The sequence below is a fragment of the Tenebrio molitor genome, chromosome 8 (assembly GCF_963966145.1).
Source record: "Tenebrio molitor chromosome 8, icTenMoli1.1, whole genome shotgun sequence".
Classification (NCBI taxonomy): domain Eukaryota; kingdom Metazoa; phylum Arthropoda; class Insecta; order Coleoptera; family Tenebrionidae; genus Tenebrio; species Tenebrio molitor.
This window is the reverse complement of record NC_091053.1, coordinates 17868720-17882695: the sequence shown is the minus strand read 5'-3', so window position 1 is coordinate 17882695 and position 13976 is coordinate 17868720. Positions and strand designations below refer to the sequence as shown.

The window sequence follows — 13976 nt, the reverse complement described above, 5'->3', positions numbered from 1 at the left end:
AATCGACGAGATCGAAGTACTCACGTGTACAATAATTCGTCTTGTGATATAAATCGCGTCGACGAACTTTTGTCGTATTACCCTTGCGAGGGTAAGAGCGTCAAGTGGTACAAAAAGTTGGCGATACACATCTTCCATCTTGTGCTCATCAATTCGTATCATTTGTATAACATGAACAGAAGACCCAAACAGACGTTACATTTTTTCAGACTGAATTTAATTCTTTCGTTGTCGAAACATACGTACGAGTACAGACCGCGACAAATGAACGTACCTCTTCCAGCGACTGGACATTATCGTAGAATCCTTTCTCGTCAAGGTAACAAACGGAAGCAACTTTGCTGTCGTTTTTGCAAAAAGCATACATCGTATGAGTGTATGGGATGTCACGGAACGTTCGGATTGTGCATCGAGTGTTTCCCGGGTTATCACCAATCGCAGTGAAGTAAACAGGTTTCTTGTAAATAGTTTTAGAGTTAATACAAAAGAATTGGTAATTGTTTAGTCTTTTTTTTTAAATCAGCTGTCAGAGTGTTGTCAAGTTGGTATGAGCAATTGAAAGTAGCAAACAGTGTAGGTTGGCAGCGTCGAGCCGTTCAAGGTCATCGGCGCTGTCATTGCGCATAACTGTGGTTTGGGTTGAAAAATTAACGCAAAAAATTGAAAAAAATGCCTTTGCAAGAAAAACCTATTGAATTAGTTGATTTATTTATTTTATGTCAATATAAATTTATCGTATGCAAAGGTTGCAGTAATCGAACTTATCAGCGCACAGTGGGGCGAATGGCCTGTTTCGTTGGCCAAAATTCGAAATTTGAAGGTGGAAATTTGGATGTTTTTTGAGTACAGTCTTATAGAGGAGGCTTTGGTGCATCTAAATCCAAAAGACTTAAGTCAAAATGTTGTATGCCTGCTTCTCTGGGGCAGTCGAAATTTAGCCCTCTCGAGTAAGCTCGTGCGACGCTCCGCTGCCGTGTTTCTAACATAAAATTCAAGCGATCATAGTGTAAAAACAACGTGGACGATTTTGATTTTATAAAATGGAAATCGATCAACAAGATACGAGTATGTAGAATTATTGTATAGTCTTTGCCAAATCCAAATAACCACCAACACTGCATTCTACCCAGAAAATCAACCGGCAACGTTGTGTACTTAGATTTGATTGGTTTAGCATCCTAGTAATATCAAAATTGCCATTATATATTTAGTGTAATTTTGTTTCCACCAACCGAATTCAACAGGTGGTGGTTATTTGGGTTTGGCACGGCCATATATACCATGGGATCATTTAAATTATAAATTAGAGTAGGCGGGATTTTTTTTATACGATTGCCCAGAATGCCAATTGACTGATTAAATAAATGTGAAGTTATGGTTAACTTTATAGCGTTTATGGTTCCCATATTCAATCGTTTTAATTTAAAGGAAATGAAAGCAATAAAGAATAATGTAGTTTTATTGAGAATTACAGAAAGTGTTCAAAGTGTTCTCCCCCAGCTTCAATACAACTGTTAACCCTCCGTGGCATATTTTCAAATGCATTACAGAAAGTGTTCAAAGTGTTCTCTCTAAGCTTCAATGCAACTGTTAACCCTCCCTTGCATATTTTCAAATGCATTTTCCAACATCTGAACGGTTATAGCGTTGCATGCCTTAAATAGTGCCTAGAAATAATCTAAATTAGAAATTTAGATGATTCAAAAACCACTGACTGTATCTTATTCGCGTAGGAAAATCTCATGGGAGTAGCTCTTAAACGACGGTAATTTTATAGGAATGAAGGTTTAAATCTTGTTTTAATATTTTGTGACGAGTTCCATTTCAGAGGTCCATCTCTTGGGCTAACCTGCGGTGAGGTTTTTTTTAGGAGACTGCTTCATTCTTGCTGAAACATCTGCCATAATCTCAGGAATTCTTTTTTTGGGCGCTCCGCTACCGGCTTTTTGACCAACAGTCCCAACATTACAAAATTTCGCCACACATTTATAAATTTGTTGGACCAATTTTTGGTAATCTACAGGAAAATTAGGGAATGTGTTTTGAAAACCATTAACGCAGTGCTCTACAGAATACTTCCATTCGCAATTCTCTTGTTGTTCAGCGTTTATAAAATAATTCTCAGTAAGAAAAATGTTCTGTTCGAAATAAAAAATTTTGAAACGTCACTTTGACAATTCAAATTTTAAATCAAATTGACAACAGTTAATAACACCAACCTTATTTAAAATTCACAGCCCGCTCTAATTTATAATTTAAATGATCGCACGGTACTTTAATTGACAAAAAATGTTTTCCTTCTTTTGTAAAATCAACGCTAACTGTAGGACTACAATTCACATTTATTTGTTTCATGCCTGGATACAAGTGGAGTATACTTTTTACATCCACGAGCAACGGCCGTGATTTTTACATGCACATGTTCATTAAAGAGTATATTTTTTTAATATTAAAGTGCGCACTGCCTAAAGTTGCCTATTTAAAAGTTACAGTTTTCAAAGTTTTCAAAAATAAAAGGTGGTCGTTTCTCGATTTCCAAAAGCTCAAAGGACAAATTGTCGCAGTCTCTTATATCTAAAATGAAAATGAGATGGAATACCTAATGCTACTCGAATTCTGCATGATTTTTACGCAAAAAATGAAAAATGACTATTGTTAGTACAGTCAAAATAAAATAGGACAAAGTAAATTTTGATTGTGTAATTCAATATTTTTGCGAAATCCATCTCTTAGGAAACAAAAGTGTCAAAAATTAAAAAACAATTCTGATAAGTGTCATCATTCGACAATATTTCAAAAACTCACAATCATTCAATTGAACATAGTGACAGTGACGAGATGACAAGTGAAAAAACACAACCTAACTTTTTGTAAATCAATCGTCAAGTCAAATCAAGTTGTAATCTGAGACACATACGTCTCAGTTACACCAAGTTACACTACACAAATCTTTGAATTGTGAAACTGCCTAAGGTAACACTTTGTCCTATTTTATTTTGGTCAACGACTGTACATGTTTATTTCGCTTCTATTATTTTCGTTTTCATTTAAAATTGTTCACTGCTTATTAATAAATACGATTTCATTTTGAATTTGATAAATCTGATCTCAAATTCGTAATCAGCGACCCCGAAAACCCTATAGTATCTACTTTCAGAGCAATAACTATTTTTTTTTTCAAACGCCTCCTCCTGCTTTCTACCGATTTGAAGAACTACTTGTGTCATTTTTATAAGTTCTCTAGTTTCAACAGTTCTGTCATTCCCTTGATCAAAATTGAGTAACTGGTCCAAAAAAATTGGTGGTCGACCTTGAAGAGACACCGCAAAATGTTTAATGATATCTGTGTAGACACCTTCATTTGGTAAATCGGAAAGATCTTGGAAAATTTTCCACCCCTGAAACCCTTCTTTTGTTGCGTTTCCCAATAATACAACTTTTTTCTTTTCAACTTTCTCGAGCAGTCTGATAACGTGTTTAACTTGTTCTTCATGACAATTTTCCGCTTTCACAATCAAGGGAACTTTGTTTAAATGCCACAACACTTTACTTCTTGTTTTTGAAGGTAAATCCTCAATCCCCATAGGACGCAATCCATATTTGAGCGATGTGAAGCTGATTTCATCATCACTTGCTGTCTCGTTCTAGATGTTAGCGATAACCTCTTCATTTGTGTCTCTAACAACCGTCATGTCAAATTTCATAATTGCTTCTCGAAGAAGTTGTGATTTTTCGTTGCACTTTCTGTCCGATATCGTTTGTATAAAAGGCGTAAGCGTTAGCTCAGCCAATTTTGCTACCACGTCGTATTTAGACAGGATAAAGTTACCAGACCACCACGTTTCCATAAACTGGATAAAACTTGAAGAGTATGTGGCGTCGGTGATTCCACACTTTTCTCTCAACATAGCGTTGACTAACGACTGTGCTCCTGTCGTGTTAGTCTGAAGGGCAAACAAGTAGAAACATTTCAAATAATCAGCAAGACCTTCAACTGATTCACTACTCTGATTTAATTCAAACTGAAACACTTTTGTTCCCTCCTTCTTAGACCTGATTTCTATTCTGTTCATTAGCAGAAGTTTCTGAGGATCCAAGTCTTGCAGCTCCCTCACAACAATTTCTTTCTTTTTTTCATTTTCAATTTTCTTGGCTCTATTTTTCGTGTGCTCATTTTTTATGTTTTCAATTTGAAGTAAAATTTTTGAATTACTTTCGATACTTGTCGACAAATTCGTGTATAAAATAAAACTGACATTTTCAGTGTTTTCAAATTTTCTAATAGATTTTATATACTTCGGTAAGCTGAAGTCGCCACTTTCCGCCGCAAACTTTTTTTCGGTAACTTTTTTCATATTCTCAGAATGTTTCAGTTGCAAAAGAAACATTTGCGATTATCCATCCACAAAAGTCACTTTTAGCGCCACGTCGTCGAAGTCTCCACAATCGTCACTGTTGGTTTTCATCTCGTAATCTGCCACAATATCACTTGTGCTGAATTTTAAAGCGAACAGAGCGCACATCAGTTTTTCATAGTCCTTGCCGAGATCTGTGGTTCCAGCTCTTTTCTTGTAAGAATCAAATCGGAGCTGACTTGAAGAACCAAAGCACTTCCTGGTTGTTGCAAACTGAAAATTAAAGAAAACTGAGACAATTCTGAAATAAATTACGTAATTATAAATATATGTACAAATTTTAATTGAACTGAATTTTTCTGAAAGCGGAATTTTTGTTAGTTTTTATTTTATGTTTCTTAATGTGTTTGTCGGCACAATAATCCTTCAAGGTAGTAATTCAATTCAATTTGTTGACCTTTTTTGAAATTGTACGCGTCCGTGGGATAAATCTAGGTACAAGAGTAAGTAATATTCATGGGGAAAAACGTTGCAATAAAACACTCTTTCGACATTCTGGGAATTTCAGTTAAACTCAGGGGTTAATTGAATTAAGGAATTTGATGTTAGCAAATTTAAAATTGAGAGAAACACCAAATTAATGTTCTCCAGATTAAGTAACTTTTATTAGCATACTCAAATTTTTGTGAAATGTGCTAGCATTGCAAATTAGAAGCAAAACGCTTCATCGTGGAAAATTACAAAAAAGAAAAAATTAAATTGGTGGCGTGACCAGGATTGCACCACAACGTAGAAAAAAAATCACAGTATTTGACTTGAAATTGATGATTCCATTGATGTTAAAATGATAATATCAAAATAAGATTATGTATCTGAAGGAAGCACACCAATTAAAACGACAGGGCCGCATATTTGGGCACAATTTTTTTGAATGCTCGTTACTACCCAAAATTAATTTTTGTCCAAAGGTTACGTTAAATACAACTGTTCTTTTTGTCTCATTTGCTAGTCTTTCCATGTCTTTAAAGGATCTAGTAAGCAACTTATACACAAACATAACGGGTGTTTTTTAAAATTTGGCATCGAAGTAGGCTTTGAACTGTCGATTGTGAACGCACTATACAGGTTACGGATCACGGATCAGCTGTTGAAATCTTACGCTTTTGTACGAGTGGTGCGATCTCAATCGATTCTCCAACGCCTACTTCGATGCCAAATTTAAAAAAACACTGCTTAATTAAATTCGTACCATAGAAATTCCTTTCTCTTTCTGCTTTTCATGAGTAACTCTCTTCTTTCATAAATTTGGAGTTTCCCCATTATGCTCATAATTTCTACTACTGCAAGGGGAATGTTGTTGCTTCAGTTGCTTCACTTCTTCAATACACTTTTTCTGCAACTTAGTTTGTTCGTCCACCTTCAACTTCCCTTTGTTGTCACAGTGTTGCTTCATTTCATTAGAAATTTTATTATGATTATCATTATTATCCATGTTTGGGGTTCCGTATTTTTAATAACTTTCAACAAATGCTCGTTTTAGGTGTTTTTATCTGCAAACCCGATGAAAATCTGAAAATAAATCAAGACAAAATAAAAATAATTCATTAATTAATCAACGAATGAATGACAATTTGGTTAATTACCACTTGTTGTCACTTTTCTGAATGAACCCAAAAAGATTGAGGATCAGTTACATGCCATTTTGTTACTTATCGAGGGAGTAAAATAATTACAGTAGAGGCGCAGATATTGACAATTACATCAAGACTGTAATATTACTTTACTTCTGTATGACGTACAATAGTTATTTATCTACCGTTAGGTACAATATTTTTGTAACAAATTAATTAATTAAATTAACATTACTAACTTTTTTATTATTGGATTGGTAGCACTTTCTCCGCCGATTACTACATTATCAAGCTTCATACTTTAAAGCATCGGTGGTCTCGGTTCATGTCATTTTTCTGCCCATTTTTTTTTTAATTTCCGTTTTTCCGTCTGTCTTACGTCAATTAATGCCAACCTTACAAAGCAATTTGCACTATAGAGCATTCATTTTAAATGTTGGGTTAAGTTGTAAGCGCAAAGCACCATAAATTACGAAAGCGGCAGATTTTCATTGAATTGGTACCTACTGTACTGTTTTCTCAATTTGGTTGTAGGTCGTAAAATTTTATTGCATATTATGAGCGATTAACGGGCACAATGGTTGGGTTTGAAAAGGTTGGGAAACGGCGCGTGCCATTTGCCGGACAATGCAAAGACATATACAAAATATACTTGAAGTACCATAAATTTTACGACCTACAACCAAATTGAGAAAACAGTAAAGTAGTAATCCCTATGTTCGTATAAAATTGGTACCACGTCGTACTTTCACCATCTTATCTACGAACAAAAGAAAATAAATAGTTAAAACACATTTGCGATCACATCAGTTACCAAAAAATTGTAAAGAGATTGTTGATTTTAAGCAATGTATTTGAGAAATTAGATTATTAAATAAAGAAATAAGAGTGTTCATTACATGTATTGGGTGATTCAAAATGATTGTGGCCAAGTATGGCAACTATGTACGAAAATTTATGTGGGAACTGTGTGGGTAGGGTAGAGTTGACATTTCTTTGACAGTTCATAAGCGTGCCATTTTGAAAGTTGTCAAATCAATGTGCAATGGAATTTAAAAAATCAAATGCACGCTTATGAAATGTCATACAAATATTAACTCTACCCAATTCACACGGTTGCCACATAAATTTTCGTACTGATTCACCTGAGTCATACAGGTTCAAGGATTTGACCGTTTCGTTCCAAGTGCAAAAAAAATTCCATACTATGACTTCACCTTCTGGTCGTGTGGTCGCAGATAATAAGAGTTGGCCGTGGCATTATCAACTGACGATAATAATCAAACGGGCTGCTTGCTGCTTATCGCAAAAGTGCAGTTGTGCTGGAGTTTGGCTGGAGACGGCGGTGATGTATAGGAGTTTCTCCGGTGGAAAAATAAAGTTTTGGTCGGCCAGACTTACCCAGAGCTCGGTGCCCCAGTTCATGCTTTCGGTTGCAACAACAATAATGTAACTAATGTTGACTCAAGTTGCAAAAAACCACTTGTCATTTGCAACAGCATTTTTTTCATATTTTTGAACCAGATAAGGGCAGAAAGGGACCAGAAAATCATAGTTTGAGTTGAATATTTTCCATATAAGTACAGTTTTAAAGTAATTTCAAACGACTAATGCCATAAAATTGCTGTTGCAAATCCAAATTGGTTTTTTGCAACTTGAGTCAACTTTAGTTAACTTCTATTACCAAGACTGTCATTTTCAACCGTCACTACTCAACATGGGTGTTTCACTAGAGACAATTCTCAAACGAATGTGGTCGAGAAATGAGACGGACGACGGACGGATAAAGACAAACAAATTGCCGGTACCAAGACTTACGTAAATAAATAATAACAGGCAGTGGCGGCTCGTGACTCGTTGACGAGGGAGGGCTCTGTCACATGTACAGTTACGGCCGCGGAATTTCGTTACTTTACTGTCAATTCGAAAAAACTTGTGTAGCCTAAACTTTATTGTCACTATGACTGACATTCAAAGTTTTTGTGACAGATATTCTGTCACGCACAATAAAAATCAAAATGCCACATGACATCCATGACATGACATGGATGTCAAAAATTCAAATGTGGGGTGTGTATATAAAATCTGTGTTACAGCTAATGTCAGTTGAATAACAACGACTGACGAAATTCCGTGGCCGTGACTGTACATATTAAGGCTGTTTCCTAAAAAACGCCACAAACCGTAGCTTCCGTTATTTATTGTCCGATTTTAATAATTAAAAAAAACAATACAATGGTTATATGTAAAAACACTACAAAACGTCTTAATATTTTATTTTTTTCAACATTAATTGTTATGTCAATTAAGTGTCACTTTGTTTTTTTTAAATAGAATCATATATTTATTTATTTTTATTCTGGTAGAGAATTTTTTTCTGACTTCAATGATGTCCAACACGTTGATTTTTGTCCAATAAAAATTCAAGAAAATAAACAACATTTTTATTACGTTACAATGTTTATTAATGAAATCAAGCGCGCCGTGGATGTTTTAAATCACACACACACCTTCTTCAGTCCATTTATTGTCTCCACCAAAGAGTAGGCACACAAAACAGAAAAAGGTCTTTGTTTCTTCAAAACCACATATTCACGGCGTTTTTTATAAACACTCTTATTAAACCGGCGGGTAAATGCAGCTTTGTTTTTGTATTGCTTCTGTTCATAAACAATATTTAAATTCGGCACTGGTCGACCGCTATTTTTTAGATAAATTCAACCAAACTTCAGTTTTTTTAAATCACACTTTCATTTTGTGAACGTTAAAAGAGTGTAAATACTGCCAACACGCGTCAAAATCTCGTTTGCAACGAGCCTATGAACGTTGGGCGCCGACTTTGCTTGCCACAAACGGCCTCGTGAAACGTGACGTTGTCATGGCAACGCAACTCGACGCTGCATTCCATTGATACAGGATACGCGATCGAGAGCTCCAGAGCTGGCCGCCCTCCCCAAAGAGGAGAATGAATAATATGAAACTTACCGCGGACCGTCCGCGGACAGAGTTAGGTTACTATTTACCACCTTTGCATACGATACATTGATATTATTGACATAAAATAAATAAATCAATCAATCTTTAATAAAAAAATTAACACATTTAAAAGAATATACCTATTTTCCTTATTTCCTTTATAAATTTCTGGGAGGGCGCCGCCCCAGAGCCCCCCCTCACGAGCCGCCACTGATAACAGGCCTCGACATTCATTTAAGTCACGCGATCTGACCTCGCTTTAGAAAGATAGAGAAGCAGACGTATTGGCACCTATTATTCTAACAAGAAAGGAGAAGCGATATGGTTTATTTCTAAATTTCTAGTATGGTTATGGGCAAAAATGGTCCGTCAGTTGAGGTTGGTGGAGAGACGGACCCTACCCACTTAGCAGATGAAGTCAAGAATCAAAATAAACAATTAACATTTTTTTGTTTAACTTTTACTGTAGTTTGTGTTGAAATTTGTGTTTTTCTGTCCTCCATTTTTTTAAACATCCTTTTTAAGAAATGTATTTTATACGAATTATTGGCAGTCATCTTTTTACATGAAACACCTGACATTACCTTTTTTTTTAAAGTGGCGCCGCTATTAAACTCCACCCACTTCTCAGTCATTGGTCCGCACGGTGGTGCAAAGTAGTGTATGCTCACACAAGTAGGCCGGCTTGAACAGCAATGATGGCGAGTCATGCAAATCGTTCTTTGATTTTCCCAATATTTTGATTACATAAAGTTTGTTTCCAGCAGTTTTAACACGTTAAAATAATAGTTTGGATGTATAGAAATCACTAGTGAATTTCAGTGATAGTGATATCGCGCGTTCAAATGAAATCTTGGGCTGAATAGGCGTTAGAAAAAGTAAACCGTTTAGAACAGTGTAAAGATTGAATTTTCTGCTGTTTGACACGAATGACATTAAAATGTGGTCGCTGAATAGATGGAGTAATAAAACCGCCCCCTAGTGCCCACGTATTAAACAGCAGCCTCCAATTGACTTACCTATTCAAAACGTGCGCATATTTTTGAAAGCCTGATGTACATCCACAAAAATTACTTGACGGCATCTCATTAATTTTAACATCGCTTCGGTAGTTTAACCACGTGTTCATGTTTGGAGAAGATGTGCACGTTAATGAATGCAACTTTTTTCTCGCTCTGTCAACTATATCATATTCTTATGAGAATGATAAATGGCAAAGAACCTGACTCATTGTGAAACAGGCTTCGGCATATATCCAATAAATTATTAATAAAATGTTAATCATACATTTTTATATTACCTGTTACCTGCATTTGTTTTGATGAGTTTTATTACCGTTTAAATTTTCTTAACGCATTTCAATAACATACTGTATATTTTTGTTTTGAAGAATTTATTTTATTTTTTGTTTCTTTTTTTTTTTTTGAAGGATTTAATTTAATTTTATATTACCTTTTATCTATATATATATGTATAAGTACATAAATAATATTATTTACATATAGTTTTGACACTACTACCTCTACCTAACTGTACTAAACAGCACAATGAATATGTAATTCATCATTAAAGTATTTTGAAAATTCGTAAATACAGGTGTCCCAGAACTCGCGGATCAAACTTAGAGTGCGTTTTCCTTGTTGATAACTGAAAGCAATAACTTAAAAAAAATGCAGGGTATAATCGATTATTTGTAATGAATTTAATAATTTAAAAAAGCAATTTTATTTAAGAATTAAATCTATTTTAAAATCAAAATTAAACGGTAATAATTTAATTAAAGCAGTTAATACATATGCTGTTCCATTACTGACCTATTCTTTCGGTGTTATAAAATGGTCCAAAACTAATTTACAGAATATAAACATTAAAACCAGAGTTCTTTTTACCAAATTTAGTAAACATCACCCTCAATCTGCTATTGAAAGATTTAATTTACCACGCGAAAACGTTGGTAGGGGTTTTTCAAATCTAGAAATACTGCAACACAATCAAATTGCTTCACTAAAAAATTATTTCCTCAATAGAGCTCGTGCCTTGCTTTCAGCCGATACGATACGACACTCATTAGAAAAATTAGTTCACGAGCCATAACCATGGCAACAAAAAAATTTCTTGGAAATTTTTTGTAGGTAGACCAACCTAACTGTGATTAATAAGTGGAAATTTTTTCAGCCAATCAAAATCATTTATTTTGTTGTTGTCTTGGTTATGGCTCCTGAACTAATTTTTCTATTGGTCCTTAATGAGTGTCGTACGATTTAAAAATTTATAATTTAAGAAGCATAATGTCCGTGTCGTTGCGATTTTCTTACCGAATATGCCCTCGTGCATTGATTAATATCCGGAAATTCTCATGCATTTCCAAAACGTAATTAGCCCTCGTGTTCCACTCGGGCTAATTAATACGTTTTAGGAATGCATTCGAAAAAATTTCCGGAAATAATCAATGCACTAGGGATATTATAAGTGATAATATCATATAGCAAATTTTCACCGCGGTGTGCGAACTATTGGCTAAAAATAAAAATGTTACCATTATGGGCGATTTCAATATTGACACCAACAAAGACAACGCAAAGAAGAATTCCTTAGACTTACTTAATAGTTATGCTTTACATCTCAATGTCAAGGACAATACGCGAGTATGTTCGACATCTTCATAATGCATAGACAACATAGTCACCAGCATTTACAACAAAGTGGACGTAGATGTCTTAGATCCTCATCTTTCCGATCACTATGCGATTTTTCTCGACATGCAATACATTGAAAAAGTGGATAGTGTAATTTGGACAAGACAAATGATAACCAATAACATTAAAAATTTCTGCGAAAACCTCGATAGGGTGGATAGTGAATAGTTTCTATACAGCCAAAGAAAAATTTGAGTGGTTTTGCGAAAATTTTCTAAAAACATTCTACCAATGTTGCCCTAAAAAGTGGCAAAAAATTAATAATAATACTGAAAATCAGTTGTGGTTTGGTGAAGAACTTGAAAGAAAACGAAACGTACTTGAAGCGTTAGATATCGTTAGAAAATGTACAGGTTCGCCACAAACTAAAAATCTGTATAACAAACTCAGGATTGCATATAAAGCAAGCATCAACTAAGCAAAGAAAAACTACTACAGCAAGTTAATAGAAAATTCCAACAACAAATCTTCAACGATATGGAAAATAGTTAAAAGCTTAAATGGAGTAAACTACCATCAAACTGTGCCGCATCTGACAGCAGATAGTTTTCAACAATTTTTTGGCGAGTCAGTTAAGCACATAGCCGAAACATTCTCAGATAAAAATGACAACTCTCCAATGACATATAATAAAAATTATTTATTATATGTCATTGGAGAGTTGTCATTTTTAATTCTCAGATAAAAATGACAACTCTCCAATGACATATTATTATTATTATTGAAAGAAAATAAAGGCAGAGGTTTATAAAACCTATTATGCCTAGTAACTAGAGACAGTGTGACAGCTAGAAAAATTGTTTTATAAAGTGTTCGATAGGTAAACTTTTAGTGGCGTAGGTCTACTTATCTGGGGAGTACATCTATGTAGTTTATTTTTAAAAAAGTTTACTGTTGTGGAATTGACTATTTCAGTTGATTGTCCATTCCAGTGATCAAAGACTCTGTTAGGTAAAAAGTTTTCACGAATTTTCGTTTTAAAGTCTTTTTTCAACCTCCAATTATGGCCTCTCAACCTTTCATCTCGATTTAAAGTAAAAATCGGAGACAAATCAAAATTGAAAAATCCTCTAATTGCACGAAACGTGACAATTAGATCGCCCCTGAGTCGTCTATCCTCAAACAGTCCATGCTGTTCAAGTCTCTCTTCGTATGAGGGTTTCACAGCACCATAGGAAAGACGTGTAGCACTCCTTTGAACCGACTCTAGCATATTTCGGTCTCTTATCAGGTCACATGACCAAAGGGGACCGCAATACTCCAAAATGGGTCGGACAAGTGTTTTGTACAAGGTAATCGAGGTTTCGAAGCTAATGCCCTTAAATGTCTTTCTTAGAAGAAATAAAGTGATATTACACTTTTTGCACACTCTTGAAATATGTGCTGACCAGGTCAGATTTTGTGTGATCGTTATACCAAGGTCGACATGTGATTCAACGTGCGAAAGATCAATATTACCTATAATATATGACATGTGAGGGTTATTTTTTCCTAGGTGTAAAACTACGCACTTGTTCAAATTTAGAGGAAGAGACCAGTCTACACTGTACTTGTATATTTTTTCAAGGTCCTGCTGTAAAACGTGTCGATAGGTTATTGGATTATTAAAGAGCTTAAGATCGTCCGCAAAAGAAGCATTCGGTGAACAAACCACACTTGGCAGGTCGTAAACGTAAATGTTAAAAAGAAGTGGTCCAAGCACCGAGCCCTGCGGAACTCCACTAGTTACAGGAAGAAATTGAGAGAACTCGTTCCCAACACGCACAAAGAATTTTCTATCCTTCAGAAAATCAGCTATCCATAACTTGATATTTCCCTTGACACCAATTTGATCTAGTTTATATAAAAGTTTTTTATGTGAGACACGATCAAAAGCTTTGGCGAAGTCTAAATACACCACATCAACAGGAACACCTTCGTCTATAGATTTGGTCCAAGAATTAACACATGAAAGTAAATTTGTAAGGACCGAACGACCTCTTATGAAACCATGTTGCTGACTAGGAAGAATGTTCCGTTCCACTACATATTTGGATAGATCTTCGCTGATAATAGTTTCCATTACTTTGCAAACCACTGAGGTTAAACTGATGGGTCTATAAGTTTCTGCACAGAATTTGTCTCCTTTTTTAAAAATGGGCGTTACTGAAGCAATTTTCCAGGCAGACGGAAGTATGTGGTTTTCAAAAGATGTCTGCATGATAAGTCGTAGCGGCTGGCACAGATAATCGATACAATTTTTTAATAGTAATGTTGTTATACCGTCTGGTCCAGGTGATGATGTTAATTTTAAACTACAGATGCAGTTTTAAATTTTT

General features: G+C 35.0%; 1 protein-coding gene and 1 long non-coding RNA gene across 2 annotated transcripts in view; both read right to left on the bottom strand.

The window, feature by feature from the left end:
- Positions 1-13976, bottom strand: part of LOC138137583 (uncharacterized) — a 252149-nt gene that overhangs the window by 71305 nt on the left and 166868 nt on the right. The window lies entirely within an intron of this gene.
- LOC138137333 (uncharacterized) lies at positions 4486-6005 on the bottom strand. The gene is made up of 2 exons (XR_011161694.1): positions 5605-6005; positions 4486-4628 (listed from the first exon to the last, which is right to left on the bottom strand). It is a non-coding gene; the product is annotated as an uncharacterized lncRNA (long non-coding RNA).